The following is a 24,185-nucleotide window of genomic DNA, read 5'->3' as shown; positions in this document are numbered from 1 at the left end:
GCAGAACATGCTTTCAGTTTATGTTTGTTGCCGGGTGCCCTGTGGCATTGTGTAGCAGGCCTCTATAGCATGACGGATGTTGAGTGGAGCACAGTTCGTGGTCTGTACCCCCTCCCTGTCTCGCAGCGGGATAGGCGGCATTTTGTGCTCTTGGTGGTCGAAATCAACTACAAAGTGTGGATTTCACGCTGTCGACGAGTGCACGCGCAGCAGAGCCGCAGTGTGCAGGAGGTGATTCGGCTAGTTAACGCCGGTATTCGCAAAGTTCTTTGCAGGGAGCGTGCGGTGCTTGGAGCAATTGAGTTTCACCGTCGCTGGATGACCTCTGACATCCTCTTCAGGGTGGACAATGGCAAGTTCCATGTTAACCTATGAGGTGTCCACATCCTCGTGTTGTTCTCCCACTTGCAGCTTTCCAGTGTCATAGACTGTTGCATGGCGAAACGGACACATATAGCAATCTCTGAACAGCCTTAGTCGCTGGGCGAGAGTTGGTATTCAGAATGTTGTTTGAGTCTGTTTGAGATGCTACAGGAAGTCTGCCCCTGTGGCCGTCCTTCCATTTGATGCCAATACACACACACTCTCTCTCCGGAAAGATCTTTTCTTGATCCTTCTATATAGCCGCTTATACAGGGTGTATATATAAGCTATAAGAACAGCAAAGTTGCCGTTTTTGTAGTTGAGAAAACGGCCTGACGGACGTTCTCTCGAAGACAGCCTGTAACTACAAGATGTCTACTTACCTACAATCCGTTAATTCTTTAATTAGGGAGTTTCGAACAAAAGAGAGATAGCAGAATGGGAGACAAACCTCTTTGAATGCCACTCTATTATTTTAAAATCACGAAAAGAGCACGTGCGTTCAAACGTGAACCGAAACGAAAACCGCGCGCCTCAGGAGCGCATGGCCTTCGCCGACGCGGAGGTTTATCTGGGTTGCAAAGCGCCTACTCCAATCATCTCCATCACTCCAAAACCACGTGACCCTCTGACGTGCAATGAACACACTCCTCCCTTCGCTTCGAATACGCGCGGTTGCCAATGTCCTTTTTTTTTCGTTTTCAGACTGGCATAATTGGAGATCAACGCTGCTACGAATCCGAGCCAAGACAATCCAATTAGATGCGGAGTTCGCGGAGAGAAGCAAAAAATGCGTATCGAGTGGCGCGAGTAGTGCAACAAATACAGATACAAATACGTTTGCGTTGCGAGCAACGGTGATTATTTAGAAAAAGAGGAGCACTTTGTGCCTTAACGAGGTCGGCTGAATAGCATTCCTTCTATCTGATCGTTCAATCTAGTTGAAAGCTTCGATATAGCGAGCCTCGAATAGAACTCTTGTGCACGTTCTGCTCGTTTGGCTCCCTATTGATATTAACGGCATCTACAAGACATGGAAAGCGCGTGCTCGACCTGGTGTTAGAGGAATAAGTGGTTATGCAAAGATGAATTTACCTCGCCTGCACCGTACCTGTATGAGCAGCTATATGCGAGATTGCAAATATCGGGATTTCGGGAAGTGCATGGATTTACATACTTCGTAACTAGTTCTTACTTTTTTGTTTAACAATTTAAAATTTGCGAAAAGGAGGGAAACAGAGTAGCAGTAATTAGAATCGTAAGTACATGTTAAACACATCGCGGAACTAATCTTTATAAAGCAATTGAACTTTGCTGCTACCCTACTCTGCTCGTCAAACTGGGCGACTCTACTTCCCAGCTTGGCAACACTGATTTCGAAACAAAAATTCAAGATTCAAGGAATGGGCGCCGCCATTAGTGCTGCCACCCCGTGGTAGTCACAGGAACTGTGCACGTGTGGACTGCCATTTGCCAAGTCCCTTCATTTTCCCGTGTGTGTTTACGTTGATTTTCGTGTCCGTTCGTGTTCATTTCGTGCCGGTTCATTTTCTCCCGTTCGGAAACCGGTGTACAAGAAATATCGCATCGGCCAGCGCTCCTCACGTGAACAACAGCCTCACGTGAACAACAGTGCATATCACACGCGGAAGCAAGCAATCTTCTTTTTCCTTTACTGTAGAACTTTAGAATGTTGATACGCTACAAGATACTTACCGGATTACTAGTTATGTTTACGTTATCGTCAGCCATACTCATTAAAGACGGCGGCCACCAATATTCATTTCAGTGGGAAGAGCGATTTTGGCAGTCCGCCTCTGTCGTCGCTGGGAACGAGGCTAAGGAGCGGACGGAGAGTGGAGACTATAGTGGTTTGAGAGTAACGCGACAAGGTCTATAGACTCCAAAGTGTAGCGGTAGCGCCTCCATGAAAGTCGTAGCAAAAGCATTTTGTCAGATGGACCGTAATTCATCTGTAACGATGAAATACGTTCATTACTGAGAAGAAAGAATCAGAGAGCGTCATTGTCTTGGATTTTTCTTGTGAGTGACGCAATGAAACTACACCATTCGTGCTTTTTGTGGGATTCGATTGCGCTGTGGAATACATTCTAGATCGGTCTGCAAAAAACAGCATAGAAAACACTGTACGGTACTTAGCACCCTTCCCTTCTCTATGATGTTACAAAAAGTTGGCTCATGAAAATCGACCGGTGCACAAAATGAAGGACGAGTGAACCCAGAATCCTCTTTTCTGTTATGTACCACATTTTCTATGCCAATGTCTCCCAGCGTAACGAAGGAACGCGTACGCGTACTTTCCTATCCCAATCATAGCAGACGACGTAGCAGAATTGTTAGCAGACGACAGGCCCATGGCCGTGGCGAGTTTCCCACAAATGCCTTTTATTCTCTTCTGCCTTCCTTTCCAGAGTGTGTTAGTTTCGCACAGTCATTAATCAACCAGCTATCCGATACTGGAAGCGACGACACTGCCTCCACCCCTTCTTCCGCATCTTCCTCCGTCGGCAACTGTGTGGCGCCCTTATCGCTGGCTTGTTCGCTTTAGGAGTCTCAGTTGTTGTCAGGAAGTAACGCGTGCGCTCGTGACACACTCATCTCACGTGCTTGCGCGTGCAACGTCACTCTCTGTCCCCTTCTTGATCTTTCCTTTTGGTTCTGTACATCTTCACCTGTCATACTGCGTTGGACCTCTGTTCAGAAAGATGATGCTAGCGTGTGAGGATATCCTCGTCGTCTTGCAGTGATCGTGGAGGATGCGTCTTCTGCTATCTTGTCAAGTGAACTCAAAGTGACGCCGAGAAAGCGTTGTGGAAAACGAAGGTTTCAAGGGAATTTGTAAAGGTGCAACGGAACAACAGAGAAAGTAAGTTAATTTGCTTGGTTAAGTTAAGTTGGCTGTAAAATTATGAATGTGTCATGCATGCTCAAAACGTACATGGTATAGGTGGGGGGTGCGAAAGGGTGCGCCGGTTCACAAGAAAGAGGGAAAAAGCACGGATAAATCTGTGGTGTGACGTCACATGCACGCCAGCTATAGTGATCCTAAAGCGTTAGCTCGTCTTCTGGTCTGACAAAATGTTGCATTTTGTGTTCAAGGTGTCGTTGGCACATTCAGGTTGCTAGTATTGTGTCTATTATTATGTACGAAAATAAAAAGTACTTTGGAAGGGCTCACTTGGATGATCAAAAACCTGCCAACAACTTGTCGCCTACAGTACACAGTGTACAGTACAGTACAGTAAACAATTGCTTGTCAGCACAAGCACGGAATCGAACAGTTGTTAAATGGGGTACTTGGTCCAGTGACAGAACTGTCACCCTACAGGGTACAGGACGTCACATATGATACGACGAGGAAAGCTGTACGGTTAGTTCCGCAGTTAGTTCCTGTCTATACTGAGGATAAAGTAGTAGTAGTACTCAGCTTGAAATTTACACATTTCATTCATATTTTAACTCCGATCATCGAATTTGGATCATTGGAGGTGAATATACGTGCTATACTACATCGTTCAAAGCGTAATGCCTTTTTGTTCACTGTTACTTGACGTCTGCTTAGCTACAAAAGCGCAAAGTCCCTCCGTGTTTCATTTCTTCTCGTTTATAGTGGAATCCCAATTGTTAATAAATAATTTAAGTACTTATTAGTTAATGATTGAAGACAGCCAATTTCTGCGGGTGCCCAGCGAAATAAATAATAACCCCGCTCCCCGCAGAATACCGGAACTTTCCTTCTTCTTCTTCTGCTTCTTCTTTAACACAGCATGTACTATGGTATCGCAACAAAAAGCAGTATGCTCATCTGAATTCCTTCCCTTGTTCCTGTTTTTCGAGTCACCACTTTTGGCTGGAATAATGAAAAGCAACGACAAGAAGTGTGTTGGACACGAATTCTTCCCCGTCGCGGTCGTGATATAAAAGCAGACGAACAGAAAAGAAGAAGTGAACGGAACGCGGCGAATACGAATGTGCTAAGTGTCGGGGAAGGATGCTCCTGTGGTTTTCGTTTTTTCTTCTTGTTCTTTTTTGCGTTTTAAAATAAACTAAGTGCAAGAAGCAGAGAAAAGGGAAGCAGAAAACATGGGTTTTGGTGGTGAGTTCCCGGGAGGGCCTACAATTCTGAACTCTGCGATGAAAAAGTCACTTTCCCCCTCGTCTGCTGTAAGCAGAAACTGCTTTAATTTTACAGTGTCGTATAGAAACAAGCTGTCGGTTACAGCTTCCGTGTCCTAGTTCTTGTTGCATTATTTACGTGAACGCAATATCCACCTATTTATCGACAAGCAACAACAACAACAACATTATTTGATGATGATGAGTTAGGGAGTTTCATCGCCAGGGGGCGATACCCTACCTCACTGCGACAGAAGCTGGTGGAGTTGCATTGTATTTGCTCGATAAAGTCTTCGCTACCGAATTCTGCATTCACATTTATTTTCAGGGACAATTAAACCGTCGTAATGAAAATTTATATTTCCCGAGGGTGGCGCAATTGTGAAATTTCGCGTTTATCGGGTTAACCTGAACCTTATTGGTTAAATTTTGGGTTTTCCACTTAGATTGACCCAACCAAGATACACCTGTTTCGGAGATGATCACGGGTCATGAACGTTGATTCGCAGTGCAAGTCACTTCACTGAAAAAAAAAAAAAAAAAAAAAAAACGTCAAATGGTTTCGCGCAAAACGCGAATAAAATGCAAAAAATCCGTTAGAAGAAAACGTAAACGAAGTCAGATTTGGCGTGTATTACCCCTAGCAACATGCATCTCCAGTAGCGTCGTAGCGTAGCCAGTCTGTAGTGACGTAAGAAATAAAACCTCACTTCCTCGCCATCATACCTGGGTAGTAATGTCATTACAGTAATGAATTAATTCTTCTGGTAATTTGTAATGTAATGCATTAGTTTTGACATTACGTAATTTGTAATGCAGTTTAATTACATTTGAGCAGTAATTGTAATGACACTACTCGTTGCTCTTTACAAAAGAATCGAGTGTTCAGGCTAACGGTTTATGGCATTGGAGAATCATTGTTTGCGGGCCCCATCCTCCGGACAGTCTTCCTGTTGCCGTGATACATTGTGTCATATTCGTCTCTACATTGTGGAACGATACGTCATACGTGGCACCCTGACATGTAGAAGAGACAAATAGAAGAGTGTGATTAAGCTCGCAGTAATGACTTAGTAATGTCATTACTTTTTCGTAGCAATTGTAATGTAATATCATTACATTTCAGTTGCAGTAATGAGTAATTTAATTTAATTCTAACCTGAGTAATGAGTAATATAATTTAATTACATTTTAAGGGTAATTTGGCCATACTGAAATCTCTCACACATATTTGGCGGTATCTTTGTGTAGTAGACACGAAGTAAACTCTGAAACTTTTGAAAGTGTGCCGTAACAATAGAACACCGAGCGTTTTGTAAGGGGAAGATACACCATGAGACTCTCCTTGTCAAGAGTTAGGGGAACCGTATAGAAAGGAGTAATAAATGAGTAATCGATAAAAGTACTCACAAAAGAGGGGGGTCGTTAGGTGCCCAATATGTGATACCGGTACCAGACACTAATCTGAGATGGAGGAGGAGAAGTCGGAGGATAAGGACGCGTCATTCGAGATTGGACTAAATATGGACTAAATACACAGGGACCATCCCCGCATCTCAGAATCGTCGCTGACCCAACTCGATAACCGCCTTTTCAGAACCGAAAAAGTTATTGGGTGCTGGCCTGCGGATCACCAAGCGCCGGCCGTATACACGCAGTTATAATTTTAATAATAATTTAATAGGCCTAATAATTTAAATAATAAATTAATAATAATTTTTTTTTAAGTTGAGAATTTCAGAATGGATCTTCACGTGTCGTTTTCGCTGACCTTGACACGTCGTGGACAACGGACCGAGAGAGCAGAAATCGAAACAGTCTGGAGAACTTCTCTTTCTCTCCGGTAGCACAAGTTCCCACAGTTCAAGGCAGCGCTTTCGGAACTGTCATGAACTGTCTGAACTACGGTCATTTGAACTATTATCTCATTTACTGAACTCATTCATTATAGTTGAACCCTACTTGTTCCTTTTTTTATGCCTCTTGATCATCTTGGGGTTGGTCTTTCTACTTTCTTTTCTCTTCACGTGTTCCGGGGTAGCCGGACCCAACTTTGTCGGGCCTGACATCTCCATATTTTTTATTTTTCAATTAATCAATCAATCACTCAAGTGTGGGATGAACAACGAGAAATAAAACGAGAAAAAAAAAGTCCTTTCTTCGTTTATTTCGAAAACAATGAACCAAGTGTGGATCTGGGGTCAAGAGCAGGTTTGATGGATGCAGGGGAGCGCGCGCCGAATGGTTCTTCACTTATAGCCAAATTAGCGTCGCGGTGCTATCACCGCATTAAAAACAACGAATGGCTCATCTTTTTTAATGCTCCCACTATTTCTTCGCATTTTACTCCTCAATTTTTTTTTTTTTTGCATTAAGAGGGCGACCAACTCGCGTGACGTAGTGGTTAGATGGTCGCCTTCGCCACACGGCGACTGGGGGGTGACACGGGTTCGAATCCCGGCACAGGGTGTGCTGTCTGAAGTTTTCCCTGGGTTTTCCGGCAGACTTTCCAGACGAATGTCTGCACAGTTCCCCCTGAAGTCTGCCCAGGAAGCATACTAACCCCTCTGTCCGCCACTCCTTCCCGCTGTCCTCTCTCCATCTATCCACGTCTGTACGCTGCTCATAGCCACAGTTGCTTCGCAGCGCTGACAGGGAACTAAAAGACATTGAAAGTATGCTGGAACATTTAGGTGGCACCGAGAAATCTATCAAAAAGCACATTCGGACAAGGGAGACGGCAAATTTGTCACGTTCTTGCCCCAGATTCCCAAGGTTTTTCGAAATCCCCATTGCTCAAAGGACATTTCTTATCAATTCTATTCCTGTTCTATACCTTGCTCGAAAACGATCTCTTTCTTCGACCGTATCCGTCGACCTGGACAGTTCTACAGACTTTCGTTAAGCGACATACTTGTCTGGAATCGACAGCTTTCAGTTTATCCTGTCTGAAACCTACAGGTGTTGCAAGAATGTTTCTCCCGACTAATACACACGTACGGCATGCTACCTAGTGCCTGTTTATTAGTCAAGCAATCTTGCGAAGCCTGGAGATTGCAGGCCAGATAAACCGCAAGCTGACGATTCCAGACAAGTATGTCGGCTCTCTGGACATCAGCAATGAGGAATGTAGGCTGCACCTGGTACCGTACAATTCTTCTTACTGCCTCGCTCGAACGATGTAATATTTTATCAGCTATTACGCGACGGTGCATTATTGCTAATAAATAATTGCTAATAATTAGACGATTGCACTATGAAGACAGTTGGTTGGAATATTTTTCGACGAGAAAGAGAAATCTACAAAGAATATACAACGCTAAACGTAATTTCAGCGTTCTCCAAAACGCCCCTTTCTCATCTTGCGGCCTTCCGCCCCCTCACCCGTAGTCACGTGACCTTCTCATTTAATACGGGAAACGACCGCGATGACCTTGAGTTTGTCGATTGGTCCGCCGAGGCATCCATAAATTGCTTCCAATGATCTTTGAATAGCCATCGCCCAAGTCAAGTCCCTTGTATATCAGTCGTAGGCGAAGCGACTTTGTTTTTGCAGGCTCGGCTTACATTCGATCCATTAGGGCTTATTTAATGACACCCGGGAGAGCTTATTCATTTACCACATGGCTCCGCCCTTATTGAGCAGGCAACACTGTGTGCAACTTCCCTGATCCCATTAATACTAACGCTCCCTGGTGGGGCTCCTGCGTGTAAATAATAAAGCGTTTTCCTTCCGGGTCTAACTTTGCGTGAGTGATAAGTGTTGTTGCTTATCGCGGGTGTGGTCCCGAAACAGGTGACCCTACACTGTTTGGTTTGACGAGGTCGCTGGAAGACACGCCTTCCTGCCCAGGAAATACTGAAACATTTATAGTAAAAAAAAAAAAAAAAGTTTTTACACGGTGCTGTGAGGGAGAAACCAGCCGGTCTCCTGAAGGTAGCTCGTCATCGTCATCATCACGCTGAGCAGTTTGATTTGCTTGGCTTGCGGATTCATTCACTCTGTTCCCGGTACCTCCCACGTCCAGACTGGGAGGTACCCGGGTTCGAATCCCGGTGCCGGCTGTGCTCTCTGGGGTTTTTCCTGGGTTTTCCTTAGAAGAAGTCGGCCCAGGACGCACATTCCCCCAGGGCGTCAGTCGTGACGTTGCCCACATACGTGAGGCCGACAACGGCAAGCCCTATCACCATCACCACCATCACCACCGGTACCTCCCACGTCCAGACTGGGAGGTACCCGGGTTCGAATCCCGGTGCCGGCTGTGTTGTCTGAAGTTTTTCCTGGGTTTTCCTCGGACGCTTTCAGACATATGTCGGCACAGTTCTCTTAGAAGTCGGCCCGGGACGCACATATTCCCCCAGGCGTCAGTCGTGACGTTGCCCACCTCTGTGAGGCCGACAACGGCGACCCCTTTCACCATCACCACCACCGTCACCACCACCATCACCAACACCACCACCACCACCACCTGTCCGCAGCCGAATAAAGACAGTTTCTCCTCGTCCGAATCGTGTCTAACAATTTGCACCTGAGTGATATCGTACACAATATCATTTATTATGTATTTATCAGGAAGGAACACACTGATTGGCCTGTGTCGTATAGCGAGTCTAATACTGTAGTGCAGGTCCATACACGAAAGTGTAATTGAGGTGTACTTTATCGTTATACTAGTATTTATTTAATACAGACTGAATATTTTAAAAATGCGATTTTACGTTTATATTTGTCTTTTAAACCGGGTCACCGGGTGCGAATCCGGATTAGACCCATTAGACCCTTCGACGCAGTAAAGCCAGAGTAGTTCGTGCTACAGTTACTGAATCGTCACCCTTATTACCTTTATGACCTTTACCATCATCATAATCACCATAGTCTTCCGCATCATCATCAAGGGACTATATAGATAGGACTACTACATATCCATCCATCCATTTATGTTACTCGACACCACCGTCACAATAGAGAGGAAGTTTGTAAAGCTTCCGCACAAGACGGGCATCACGTGGAAGAGCTATTTATACTGACCAGCAGATAGTATTACTGCATCAAGTTTCATATACCCACGCTATGGTAAAACAAATACTGCAACGTTGCACCCGTCTGTTCCTTCCTTTTCCTAAAACAAACATCCTTACAGAGTTCCGCTCGCGAAGCACAGAGTAAGAAAACATCACTGCCGTGTGATATCTCCCGAAGAACATGTACAAGGCAGGAACACAAATGGAGATGAACATCGCAAATGGAATTGAATACATGCATGTTGCAACGAACGATGCATGCAGCAGACTTGTACGTATTTGGAGTATTGTATTTAAAATACTGTATTTTAAATACAATTTGTGGTATTTTGGTACTGTACTCAATACTTTTTGTTTTGTGTATTTGTACTCTATTTAAAATACATTTTATGGTATTTTCTACTCAATACTCTAATTACATATTTTGGATCTCCCTCTCAAACTTTCTGTGTCTTGTCTTTGCATTATCTTGCTTGTTCAGTGGAAATTCCCTGAGTCCCTTGGACGTGACGACAACATTGGCCCTTCTTGGAAGTCTCCATTTAGAGATCTTGCTCCATGTGTACTAATCCTTGTCGAGTGAGGGTTCTAATATGTGTGCCCTGACGTGGTGACGCCGAATTCTGACCTCGCCGAGCAGGCACATGCTAGAAGTTTGCTTTGTTCTGGGTCACATATACTTAGTGGAGTTATGTGGTATCTCTTTGTCATCTTTTTGGGACTTATGTTTAGATGACTCCTATCACACACTGGCGGCTTGCGTAGCGCGCGGGGTTTAGGTGATTCATGTCGCATAGCGGCGACTTGCCGCATTGACCAGTGACCGGTGACTTTTTGCGTTCAAGGATAAGTAGTATGTTAATTGTATTTCAAATACTTTTGAAGTATTTTGCACTCTATCTTAATTACTTTAATTTTCATGTATTTATACTCTATCTTAATTACATTCTAACGTTAGTATTTATTATCTTATCTTAAATACATCTTTGAGTATCTTGTACATGTCTGCTGATGCATGACAACAGTTTGCAGCATCATTGGTTGCTACCAAAGCGTGGAAGAACTGTTCGTAAAATCGAGTTATAAATCGTGTTTACTTGAATCGTGAAAGTTTTTTGACAGTGGAAAGTACCAAGGTACATTTCCTTCGTGATACGTATACTTTCAATAGGTCACCGGTAAATTCTTGCGGAAATGACGTCAGCGTCCTCGCTTCCGCGTCAAGCGCCTTGCAGGTTCCGATGGTCGCTGCGTGTTTAAAATTTGTTTCCCAGTCGCTTCTGAAGCAGTATGGGTGGCTGTTGGGAAGGGCTGACTATTCCCTTCAGGACTACAATGCCAGGTATTGGCACGGCGACGGTAATGCTGCCTATACTTCTCCTAGATATGTATGGAAGAATATGATCCCACAACATCAAAAACGAATTTTAGACATTTTGATTTTAACACATTTTCAGCTGCAGCTGAAAATCGCTGCCTACGCACGTGACGCACGCATGAAGTTTGCTTGTTGCAGCCGTTATATACTCAATGTTACATTGCGTGCGTGCTTACCGTCGGTCCTGTCAGTCAGGTTCTGACAGTCGCGCTTTCTAAAGACCGCTTTCTAGAGCCAGGCACACCCACCTCCAGCAATAGCGTGTGTCCTCTGCTAGCGTAGATACGGAAGTCGACCTTTTAACCATGATTCTTACAAAGTACCGGTCACCTGTTGGTGTTAGATGACTGAATATCAATCGATGTAAAACGAAGGGTTACAAGTGTTTCAAGTTTTCTTTTTATGTTCGCGGACATATTAGAGAGTTTTAGCAAACCGTTGAAAACGTGGCTGGCGTCGAACCGCATCAACCGGAGGATAAACATTCTGAGTCACACATGACTGCGATTGGTTTCGATAAGGCACGATAACCTTACCAATGGTGTGCTAAAACTGCCTATTAAGGAAACATATCTTTTTGTACGAATAGCTTCGAACTTCGATAACTTCGAACATGAACGTCGAACAGGTTGTCACAAGATCCAGGTTGTCATATCTGCAACCTTCAAACTGAATTATACATATAGCGCAAACGTAACATACTACGGGTGCTCCGAAAGTAATTCCTCTTTGCCTTTAATGAGAAAAGTAGAGAAGATATAGGAGCGACAGCTACAGCATTTAATAGAGCAATTCTTTAACTGCCGGTCGCCATTTTCCCACATAATCGTCTCCAGCGGCGATTAATCTTCTCCAGCGCCGAAGAAAACACGGTACGCCGCGTTCGTAAAAATCTTTCCCAACAGAGTTCAGTCAGTTTCTTAGAGCTGCAGTAACGGCGCCGATGTGAGTGTAACATTACAGGAGGAATGCGTCCTTCATGAGCCCGAACAGATGAAAGCCTGAAAGAGCCGAGCTCTTAGCTGCTTCCTTCAGCGTCGTCCTTATTCAACAACTCCTGACACACTTTGTTCCTTCTATATATAGTCCAGTGTAAACGACGTCGGCACTAATCTCGCACAACGCTTTCGATATCCCAGATAATTGAGCATCCTCTGCAGCGCGTTGAAGCCTGCTTCAAGCGTATATTTCAGAGCCTCCCTCGTCGCAACCCGACGATTGGCACGGATGAGCTGGTCGAGGCGCTGTTCATTTTCTTGAGTGGTTGCCGTGCAGTGCCGCCCTGAACGTGGCTAGCCTGTCTTACCGCTGTCCAATATACGGAAACGCGCCACGCTCCTCCTAACTGCGCTCACGTCCATTCCTTCGTTTGTTTGTAAGGAAAAAATTGAACTCGTCTCTCGACTTGTTCTGCTACTCCTAACATAAATTCTCACCCCACCCCCCACACCCCAAAACTACTTCTCAGGTGCTCTACTCGCAAGTTCGCTATTCACTGTTCACTATTCAGAAGTCCACTATCCACATGTTCACTACAGAAGTCCACAATTATCCCAAGATCGTGCACAGAGAATCCTAGAAGGTTGTATCCATCCCAGAGCTCTGGACAAATTTCACAAGTGCCGTCTCCATAAACGTTCACCAAGTGTTTATGAATGTCAACTGGTGCCACTTATTCTGCATTGAGGAATAGAATCACACACCTCTGTTTGATACGAACGTCCGTGGCATCCCCCACTCTGATTTAGTGCTACTCACATGCCATCTGGAGGACGAAATTTACGAGGTTATGGGGTAACGGCCCATAGTTTACGCTGGGACTGCCAGCTTTCACTTCTGAGACGCAAAACTCCCACAATAAATTAGGATGCATTACTTTCGGAGCATGCGAGTACTTTAAACGATGCCGTTTGGTACGATGAATGTGAGACCTCACCGTACGCGAATCATTGCAACGCTGCTGCAATTAAATATCGTTTTTTTTCAGTGCTCCTCCGTCACAAACGCAACTCATCCCTCCGCACCAACACATTCCATCCACTATAGTCTTCGCAATCTTCAGCTAGATTGCACTAATCTAAAAACGCACCGCTTCACCTTTTGCCAGTCGGAAATTTCGATGAAAGGTGAAATTTGTCCTTTCTACGTGTTCCAGCCTCAGAACATCAATTGCCATCATGCTCAACAAATTTCGAGACTTTAAAGGTACTGTAAAGCAGAAGACACGCAATTCATGTTGACATAGGCATAGTTTTACAGCTTTTTGCCTGTAAACCCAGCACAAAACGTCAGACACGCGAGAGCAAACGCTTAATAATTTGTAATTTAATTTTTAATTTGCTAACAAAATTGAGGAAAAACGGCTTAGGGCGACGTCTGGTGGCAAATAATCTCCAATTCGTCAAGCAACAGTTATCGATGTTCCCGACCATTCCCGACTCACTGCTGCTTGGTGCTCCTGATGGCTACGCAGCCGATACGCAGCCAACTCGTATCGTTTTGGACCCAGCGTTGTCCGCATGCAATTTAGTTTTGCCCCCGTACTTGACAAGCAATGCGCATTTGGCGAGTACTCCAAGGTGTTGCTCTAATCGCGCTCGGGAATGAGAGAACACAATTTTCCCCCAGTGTTCTTATTAAGGTTGACCGGAGCTGTACAAGGCCTAAAATGCTGCACATTCACGGCCAAATATAGTTTCCACTTTTGACAGGACGCCCTCTTTGTAAGCGATACTAGGAAAAAAGGTGGCACGGTTCAGTTTACATATTTCACGACGTAGACTCTCGCCTATATATTGAATCTATTTGTGTCCTCGAGTGACTCAGAAGAAGGCGCGGGGGTGAAACGGGCGTTGCCAGTTTGGGCGTCGTTAGGATGCTGGGAGGTTCGCTCTTTGGAGCTTATATTTACGACACACGTCAAAGGGATCTTCATTCGCTGCTTCTTGGAAAGGGTATTATAATAGAAGAAAGCGCAGTCTTCGACAGTATGTGAGACGGCGGTTGCAAGGAGTCGAACGGGAATATTTATTTCACTTTCTCGTTGCTGTTACGACGCTATGTAACAACTCTAAGAAAAGTTTAATGATTGGTCGCGATATTTCGATGTTTTACGTCGACTACGCTGCCTTGTTGCGCACGTCTGAGATCCGGCTACAGTCTAAGGGAGGCCTGCCAAAGCCGAATATTGACCTGCCGCAGAGGAGGTCGGTAGTATCTATAAGCTTACTAGAGTCCCCAATATCCTTATAGTTTGTTCAATTCACCCGCTCTACGGGTTACCACAATGCGAGTGTTACAAAAATATCCACCCCTCTAATATGGGCTTCACAGCACTACAAAACTGCTTGAGGTAGAGCCAACGTTAAGTCACTGCTCACATTTTTTTTTTCGTCTAGACTGCGCAGCGACCCGCGAGGCGCACGGAAGAGAAACGTTTATACTAGAGTGTAGACCGTTGATAACAATGAGTGTTGAGGTCTCTTCCATTTGGTTGCACTCGCTGAACTAGTTCAGGCGGTGCAGCACCTTCGTATTCGTTTTGCGAGTGTCGCGCGCGCCCTCTGCACTCTCGTATTCGTTTTGTAATGCTGCAGCACTAATCCTGCACGAGAGACTATTTTGAGTCCTAACTGAACGGATTATTCCAATTATCGACTCCACGGGGAGCTTTATTACGGTCTTTACAGCGCCGGCAAATGACGCAAGCTTTGGAGCGGCCGAGAATCATATTTCGACGCGAAAACGTCTGTAATTTCGGCTTGGTAGTCAGATCAAAATTTACGATGCAACGAAATTATGCCGAATTTCATGATGCGAACTCGGTGAGTAATAAACCGATAGCAACCAACCGGCTAAATCCAGATAGCTTACACGTGTAAGATTCTATCTAACAAGGTCATTGCGGCGGCTGACGCAATCTCTGGGTGTGGTGGGCGCGTGCGAGAGAGACGGAAATACAGGGGTACGCGTACCTTGCGGGCAGTCTATCTCGCGAACGCGTGAAGCTGGGACGCCGATCGAAGTGTCATTGGAAAGGTCTTGAGATGTTCTACCTGGAGTTGAGTTGATAAGAAAAGAAAAAAAAATGGAGAAATAGGCACTCATTACGAGAACCGGCTACTCCAGATCACTTAGGAAAACACAAATGGCTATCTACAATAAAACCAATGAGTGACAAAGACTCTCAGTTAGTCACTCACACACACTGTCCACACGCACTGTCAGCCACACTGTGTCCACCAAGTTGGAGTCTGCGCAAAATCGCACAAACACCTGCATGACGCGTGACTCAAAATCTAAAGGGCTAAACGCATGGAGCGTTTTTCCGACGTTTTCAGGACGCGCGCGCGCTTGGCGTGCGTGTGACCTCGTAAAAAACAGTTTTTCAACGCGCGCGGAGGGCGTACGCCGGAATCTGTCCACTACAGATATTCGCGCGCGTCTGGGCGCGTTTTCCGAGAAGTAGACAGAACCATGGCCGTCGTGCGGCAGACAAGGTGGCGTATGAGCAGCTCGCATAAATTTTTGGGACATTATTCATCACACTAAATTTACGTGAACATTTTAATGGTATCTGGAATGAAGGAACGCAGGAACAACAGGAAAGAAGAGCATCTGCACGTTCTAACAGATATTTGTGGTCGACGAATATAGCAACAGTGGCGCGCGTCACTCGCTCCGTACGCGTCCCATGCGTTTCGGGCGGTCGCCTCGCTGGCGTTTCTTCGCCGCGTGTGCAAGGCCGTCGCGTACGCGCGACGTTTTGACGCTGAGAAAACGTCCAATGTGTTTCGGCCTTTATTCGTTGACTTGGTCGCGTGACCTTGTCGCGTTACTCTCGAACCTCTAACCTCCGTGCACTCCTTAGCCTCGTTCCTCGCGACGACACAACAGGGGTGGACTGCCAAAGTCGCTCTTCCCATTGGGATAAATACTCGCGGCTGACGATAACGTAACATTCCGTATCACTAGTCATCCGGTAAACATCTGAGTAGCGTATCAACGTTCGAAAGATAAAGGAAAAAGAAGATAGCTTGCTTCCGCGTGCGATATGCACAATTGTTCACGTGAGGAGTGCTGGCCGATGCGATATCTCTTCTACACCGGTGCCCGAGTGGGAGAAAATGAACCGGCCCGAAATGAACACGAACGGACACGAAAATGAACGAAAACACACACGGGAAAATGAAGGAACTCTGCAAACGGCACTTCACCCGAGCACAGTTCCTGTGACTACCACGAGGTGGCAGCGCTAATAGCGGCGCCCTTTCCTTGAATCTTGAATTTTTGTGTATAGGCACGGTTCGTTTCACGAATGCCATTTAACACTCGAATTTGACACCATCAGCAGCGGCATGGCCCAGAGGGTTCCCGCTCGTTGGTCGTAGCCAAAGTCGTGCTGAACACTGGGAGGTGCTGGGTTCGAATCCTACCACCGGCTGAGGTTTTCCCTCTGGGTGTTCCGAAGACTTTCCACACGAATATCGGCACAGTTCCCCCTGAAATCGGCCCATCTGGGCTTAGAATGCGTCCTACACTCTTAAAAATGAACTTCACCACATAGCATGCTCCTAGCCAACCATCATCCCGAATGATATCATTATCTTCCCTGATTTGCTGAAAACGGGAGGCGTACGCCTTTTTTGTGACAATTATGAACAGCATAAGTGTCACAAAATAGGCTCCGCCCCACGTTTTCAACAAATCAGGGACGAGAATGTTGTCATTTGGAATGATGGTTGGCTAGGAGCGTGCTATGTGGTGAAACTCATTTTTAAGAGTGTAGGACGCATACTTCCCTAAATTTCCTAAGATGGGGATGAGGGTGTAAGAAGAGAGGGAAAGCGGTCAGTAAATTTTTTTTTTACGAGGGCGCGGAACTCGATCGTAATGGAGCCGCTTTAACGACCTCCACTAGGAGACTTAATTACTCTCAGTCCCCTTCCCTCTAACATATTTAAATATTCATCTCCCTTCAAAAACAGTCTTCCGTTACTGATCCCTGAAATGTGGTGTCATCCGCTTCTCGCCGGTGTTCATTGTGGCGTGGTAGAGGGAGGGGTTCCGAGAAGGAATAATATTAAAATTATTTCCGCGTTTTACGTTATTTATCGCGCTCTCTATTGTTAAGCACATTTGCATTTTTGCATATACGTGCGTGCGTTTGGTTCTGGTTACATTTAATTCGCTATAACACTCTCTTTGTTCGCAAAAAAGAAACGAGAAAACTTCTGAACGTAGTTTGAACTTTTTGTGCGCCTTTTAACGGGCGTCAATGTCATTCTTTATTTCGTGTTCGCGTGTCTTTTGCTGTTCATTTGTACTCACACCAGCTACTGGGGCAGCCCCAGCCCCAACCATGTCGGAACTAACACCTCCACGTTTTCTTTTTTTCTTCTATCCAGCCGAATCTAACATCATCGAGAAACGGCCGCTTAGAGGTTTGACACACCCTTAAAAATGAACTTCACCTCATAGCACGCTCCTAGCCAACCGTCATCTCGAATGATATCGTTATCTAACATGATTTGTTGAAAACGGGGGGCGTACGCCTTTTCTGTGACAATTATGACCGGCATAAGTGTCACAGAAAAGGCGTACGCCTCCTACTTTCAACAAATCAGGGCAGATAACGATATCATTCGAGGCGATGGCTGGCTAGGAGCGTGCTATGAGGTGAAGTTCATTTTTAAGAGTGCAGTCACTGTGCATTTTATTGGGTGTTTATCCTTTAACCTTCCGTGCTACTTCATTCTGCGCATCAAGTTGGTGCGGAGTTATTAAGGCAATACGGTTCGTATAAACACTGTCACAAAAATGATAACTGGATCGGATTCGGATTGGATTCAATTACAAATTGTCGAACGAACGAGTACGAATTTATGGACACCCGCACTCGTAGAAACGAACTTCACCGCATACCACGCTCCTAGCCACCCATAATCTCGAATGATATCGTTATCTGCCCCGATTTGCTGAAAACGGGAGGCGTACGCCTTTTCTGTGACAATTATGAACAGCATAAGTGTCACAAAAAAGGCGTACGCCTTCAGTTTTCAACAAATCAGGGCAGGGCTTCCTCTCATCTTTCATGAAGAGGAAGTTGGGTAAATAACGTGGCAGCCAATCAAAATCGCGTCGTTCATTCCCTAATTCTGAGCAAAGCAAGCCAACAGCCGAGCCACTAGAAGCCACACTTCGTGACATCAGGATAAAGATCAGTCTTGGGTAAGTTACTTCTAAAAAGTAACTGAGTTGCAGTTATAGTTACTTTCTTGGTTAAATAACTAAGTTACAGCTATAGTTACTTTCTTGGTCAAGTAACTGGTTACAGTGAGTGAGAGAAAGTAACTTAGTTACATATTACAGTTACTTTTTAAAAAATGACCATGAGAGGGTGATACAATCGTTAAAAACCTACATTTATTTACATTTACTTAAGTGCGATAAAAGTATTATTGCACATAACCAGAAGCCGTATAAGTCAATATGTGGCTCTCCCACAGGGAAAAATACGACGTGTGTACGTACGTAAACGAGGATCGACATTTATTCGAGTATAACTAGTTACATTTTGCAGTTACATTCACAGAAATAGTAATTAGCTACAGTTAAAAGCTACTTTTCTGGAAATGTAACTAGTTAATCCCAAAAGTAACTAGTTACAGTTACAAGGTAAAAGTAACTTAGTTACCACCCAAGACTGGTAAAGATACTTTTTTTTACCATTCGAGAACCGTAACCGTGGCGTAAAGAGGTGAACAGATGGAAGGACCATGACATGGAGTCCCATGACGTGGGAGGGTTAATGTGCCTCCTTGGGTATGTGTACAAGAGTACTGTGGCTACATCCGTCTGGAAAGTTTACCAGAAACCCTAAGACAGCACAGCCAGTGGTAGATTTCGATCCCACCACATCGTTGTCCTTGCAAAAACTTGCGAGTGTACTCGCTCGACCATGGAGTTGGTCTCGGGGCAAAGCGTCAAGGTTCCAATATACTCTTCTCAAAGGTGGCGACTTGGAGGGTTCATCAGCTGCGCAAGGAGGACGGCCCCACATAAAACTGCGCGCAGTATAGAATGCAAGCAAGAAATATCTAGTTGAGGCAACAGTCTCGCATTAATTGCTCGTCTTTGCTTCTTGCGTGCACATATGAGAAGGACGGCACCAGTTAAAGGTTAACGTCGGCGAAAAACGTCTCAAAACGGTAAATAAAACGAGGCTAATACTAGGCTATGACAAAAATAGTGAACGTAAACTTCGCTTACGAAGTAAGAAAAGTGGCTCATCAAGCTACATCTAGCGGAAAGAAGAAGGATCCAGGCTCCACTGAAGATGTGGGATCAACACTCGACACTTGGATCGAGAACTAAAGTAAATATTGGTTCTAGAAGCATCGAAGACGGCGCCAAAAGGCGAGTGTTCAGCCCCCGCTTGGTCTGTGCCTCTCCATGTTTCTTTTACGGGTATTATTGTCTCTTCAGTCGAGAGGAGAAACAATCATCTGAACATGTGTTCTAGAGCAACATATCACCTTCCTGAAACCTCCTCTTTCTTCCTTAGGGCAACAGCGGTTCACTGTTTTTCTGGGGGTTGTGCCACGACGGCATTATGATTGTCCCCCTTCGTATGTGCGAAATAGTGAATGCACATATGAGCAAAAAATAAAAAATAAAAGAGCTTGCGTAATACTGTCTATACAAGGTGCGTAATAGATTATTAGCTGCGTGCACAAAGACTGGATGGCCCGGCGTGGCTGGGAACCTCAGCTCTCAAAGTATGGCGAATGGTATACAGTACGTTTTTTTTATTCGTTTGATATTTTTTTAAAGAAAAAACTACGAAGGCAGCAGAGATGCCGTTTTTGCAGTCGAGTTATAAAGCTAGGCGGACATTCTCTCGAAGAGAGTATGTCTCTACAATATGACAGCAGAATGGGAGACATTTCTCGTTCAGAGTCATTCTATTTGTAATGCGTTAGCATTAGAAGGCTCATGTCAAGGGAAAAACGGCGGTGTCGATGTGCGGACACGAGATCGAAACGAGAAGGAAAGAAGAGAAAAAACGAGGAAAAAGATCACAGGAGCAGCTTGGACGAAAACAGGCTCCCTCGAGTGGCTCACGGCCATAATCGCCTTGGAAGAAGAAGAAGAAGAAGAAGAAGAAGAAGAACAACAACAACAACGAAGACAGCGGGAAACGGCACGCGAGTGATGTTAACTTTAGGCTCAGACTGCGACAGCGACTTTAGACTCTCACAGACTGCACTGGGTCCTGATGTGCCCGTCCAAATTAAGGGTTTCTCCTACATCGCTAGAGCCAAACGTCCTGGAAACCGAAAGACCGGAGTTGCCATCTACGCTAAGGATGGCATCAGCGTTACACCACGAGAGATTCGCAGCAACGTTCACGAATACGGTGAGTCCTGTGCCGTACGCCTTCCCACAGATCTCAACGTCGTTACTGTGTATACCTACAGCCAGGGATTACACACACACAGGCAAGTGGCAACCGCTGTAAACCACATGATGGACTGCGTCATGCTTACTCGGGAGCGGGTCGTCATGGTAGGAGGCTTCAATCAAGACGATGTGAATGAGTTCCAGTTCGTCTTAGATATGTTCTGCCGTCCCCAAAGGTTCCATCTCCACTGACCGAGGAATGTGCGTGGACCGCGTCTACCAAACGACGCCTCTAGGTCGTTACTTAGGGCGGCGCAAGCCTTAGGAAGATCCATTCGTGGATTCCTTGGAAATGCGCCAGCATAACCATTTCAAAACGCGTTACTGTAGCTCCTTAGGTTAAACGATAGCACGAACCCCGAAACGCAAGAAAGAGGACTAAAAAGAAGGAACAAAAAGAAACAAAAGAGAAAAGAGGAAACAAAAGAAATAATCAAAGTAAAAGAAGCAAAAAAAAAGAGAAAAGGAGGAAAGGAAAGAAGGAACAAAAAAAAAAAGGACCAAAGTATAAGAGAAAGGAAGAAGCAAAACAAGCAATCAAAGACAAACAAACAAAACAGAGAGGAGGAAGCACAAGAAACAAGAATGAACCAAAGGCTTATATGCTAAAGCATTTCCAAAAGATCCACCAATGACTCTTCTTAAAGTTGAGCAAGTGCGTTGAAACATCCTTACTTGAATTTTGCTACGCAAATGAGCCGAATCCAAAACCGCACGCCTCAGGAACGCATGACCTTCGCCGTTGGCGGCTAATCTGGACCTCAACGCGGTCGATCTATCCAGCTGATTAGCACCTGCTCCAACCATCTCCGCCGTTCCAAAGCACGTGGGCCTTTGACGTGGAATAAGCGCTGTCCACCCTGAGCTCCTGATGGGCGCGGTTTTGGTTTCGGCTCATTGTTGAGCGAAATTCGGCGATGGACGCACGTACTCGTGCTCTGGAGTCGCACGTGTTCTGGTGTCTCAGTTTCGCCCGAAAACCCCGGATGAAAGAGATGATTAATGAATTTTAAGTAATTAGTCACCTAGTAGTACGGCCCCAATTCGGCAATTTAAAGGCCAGGAACGAATTATGGGACTCAACTAATAATTTACACTCTCCCAAAACTGCTAAACACTTATAATCAAGTCAATTTTGTAGAAATGAACGCCAAGTACATCAGGCTCCTTCTCCTTAATTCTAATCAATAGGTTGTCCATTTGTTTTGTTCTGTTTCTTTTCTTTTGTTGGTATCCATGCAGGAATACAACTGTAAAAAAAAGTCACATGTTGCAAATTGTACAATATGTCCTTTTTCTCTTTTTTTTTCTCATTTCCGCTGCTTAATATGTTACTGTGTTATGTATCTACTTGTTCCCCGTGGATGAATGGTATAAGTACTATAAACTAAGAGTGCATTAACCATGTGAATGTAATGTCTCTTTGAACTTTCATTTTGTTTGTAACTTTTCATCTGCTGTCTAGAGGAAAGGGCCTGGGGCTTGTCGGGCTACGTTAGTAGCTTTTTCCCCAGTGCTCTGGGTTCATTTATAGGACCGAATAAAGTTGAAGTTGAAGTAGTTACATACTGTCTTCGAGAGAATGTCCGCCATGCCGTATGACCCAGTAGCAAAAAACGGTATCCGCACTTCTATCATAGTTTTCATTGAAAGCCTGCAACGAATAAAAAAATGGCACGCATACCACACCAGCAGCATGGCCGACTCGTTGGTGGTAGCCAAGGTCGTCCTGAAAACAGGGAGGTGGTGGGTTCGAATCCTACCACCACCTGTGCTGTCTGAGGTTTTCCCTGGCTTTTCCGAAGACCTTCCAGACGAATATCGGCACAGCTCCTCCTGAAGTCGGCCCAGGACGCATACAAACCTCCCCCCATCCCCCACTCTTTCCCGCTGTGTCTCTCCATCTGTCCACATCTGTATGCCGCTCATGGCCACAGTTGCTTCGCAGCGCTAACACGGAATTAAAAAGAAAACGCCACGCATATCACGAGTGCCCACCCATACTGCTGCAACACTTCCCTGCGGACGTAGTTTCCTCAGAGATGCGAAGAAACCCATTGCAAGAGCATTCACGATAGCGTCATTATTCTAAACTACTTCCATTCTGCCCGCGCGCCCAATTCAATGGGTCCACCAGAGGAACTCCCATTTGGAAGATGCTTCGAAACCAGAACCCCTCCTTCTGTCCCCTCCGCCTTTCCTCGCCGACGGATAGCTAAACCCTTTCACCAAACAATTTCCTGACACTCTTTTTTTTGCGGATATTATTTTTCTTCGGTTTAAAACACGTCCGGAATTCTGACACTTTTTTTTTTTACACGAAAGGCCAACTTTTCGGGGGATTTAGAGAAGAAACATTTCTCCCTCAATCCGCTCGACCGTGCTTGCGATTCTTCAGAAGGTAACGAGCTGAAAGAAGTTAACTCCGGCTTCGGCTTTGACATCGGCTAGTCGTGTTTGCCAAGGTAGGAGTGGCTTATACTATGCTCGGTGCTACGACCTACTCTATACTAGAGACCTGGAGAGCTGGCGATCCCCTATGGGAGAGACGGGTCACGGGTTAGTTACGTTAGTGACCGCTGCAAGCGCCACATAGCATTATTGGGGAGAGGGAATCACCTATGCCACCGCCTTTAGTCTGCTACGCAGGGATGCACAGGCTGTTGCTAAGCACGCGCTATTATCTGTCTTATACTGCTTCGTCGTTCTCAACACAGCCTACCATACATCGCCGCGGTTTCGACAAGTCACGTGGTAACGAATAGTACGAGCTAGCGCCAAATCCCATAGCCAAGCGGCGACTGCCAGAACTACTACCCCGGTGCTGGGAGCATTGCGGATGTCCAGGTTTCTAGTATTAGTAGTCCAGTAGTCTCGCTGTTGCTACAGTGTGTCGTTACATCGCTTGCATTCGAGATATATAGGGAAATAAAAGCAAAATGCGGGTTATAATATAAACTGCACTATAAGAAATAATACTGATCGAGATCCTGACGAACATATTTTCGTGAGTAACATTTGTTTTTCAATAGGATACCGCGTGGATTCCAAACATGCGATTAGCTTCTGAGCGGGGAATTTCCGGTAACACATTCCGCTGTTTCTGGCAGAAACTCGATAAAAGCTATTTCCTAATGGATACTTCCTTTGGTAGTTATATTGTACTGCTCTTCCCCTATGTTGAGAATTGTTAAAGTTGTCCCCTAGTTATTAAATAGAGCTTAGAATAGAGGACACAGATATGTGTACCATCCTTAGCAATCGTGTCGTCGGTACTTGAAATCACTCATTGTGTTAAGTTTTTCCTCTGTTCGGGCTAGTATACGTTCATCATGCAACGTATACATTGGCAACAGAAAAATGAAAAAAACAACAACAAAAAGACAAAAACTGTAAACATTTAAGCGTAGATTCTTGCACATGTTCACAAAACCTTACATGATGCACACACAAAAGGAAGCAAAATGTGTGTGGGGCGGTATGATCGTGGTGAGATGTGTTAGGAGTGTGATATGTGTCAATTAAGAATGATAATACGCGATAACCATTAGATAACGTCCACCGATGACAAAGATCCCACACCCCCGCTTCTGTCGAGGATATTATTCTGAAGCCTCCCAGCATCCCTACACAAACTTGCACTCGTCGTACTTAAGTGCATCAATATATATTCGGATATGTCGTATACAATAATGCATGTTTGCATAAATCACATCTGGTAGCAATTAGGCCCACCGGTGCTTTCGACAAATAAGTACGGTCCAGACAAAAGGACAGATGATTCATTTTCACTTACGCTGCGTAACGCCCTGCAAGGGCG

General features: G+C 45.1%; 1 protein-coding gene across 1 annotated transcript in view; it reads left to right on the top strand.

Annotated features, from left to right (window-relative positions):
• Positions 1–2,956: 2,956 nt before the first annotated feature.
• Positions 2,957–24,185, top strand: part of LOC135397303 (neuroglobin-like) — a 156,399-nt gene continuing 135,170 nt past the window's right edge. The window contains exon 1 of the mRNA XM_064628785.1: positions 2,957–3,250. The gene's annotated coding sequence lies outside the window, so the exon portion shown is untranslated. The remainder of the gene's footprint in view (positions 3,251–24,185) is intronic.

This window comes from Ornithodoros turicata, chromosome 6, assembly GCF_037126465.1.
Source record: "Ornithodoros turicata isolate Travis chromosome 6, ASM3712646v1, whole genome shotgun sequence".
Classification (NCBI taxonomy): Eukaryota; Metazoa; Arthropoda; class Arachnida; order Ixodida; family Argasidae; genus Ornithodoros; species Ornithodoros turicata.
Note: the sequence above shows the minus strand (reverse complement) of the source record. Positions and strands in the feature narration are given on the sequence as shown.